Here is a 222-nt window from a genome sequence, read left to right on the forward strand (position 1 = left end):
AAAAATTTCAAAATTTTTTTTTAAATAAAGAGGAAACAGGCTGCTCATTTGATAAGTCATATGCTCCAACAGGGTCATTTAGGATATAAAAGCTTGAATGTAAATTAAATGTATTTCCCATCAGCTCATGCTGACCTGTAGAGGTAGTACTCAGTGTGTCTAGGGGGTGGTAACAAACAAATAAAACACAAAAAATAGGAAAAAAAGCAAAAAATTGTATTT

The sequence above is a fragment of the Buceros rhinoceros genome, unplaced genomic scaffold, assembly GCF_000710305.1.
Source record: "Buceros rhinoceros silvestris isolate BGI_N320 unplaced genomic scaffold, ASM71030v1 scaffold38144, whole genome shotgun sequence".
Taxonomy (NCBI): domain Eukaryota; kingdom Metazoa; phylum Chordata; class Aves; order Bucerotiformes; family Bucerotidae; genus Buceros; species Buceros rhinoceros.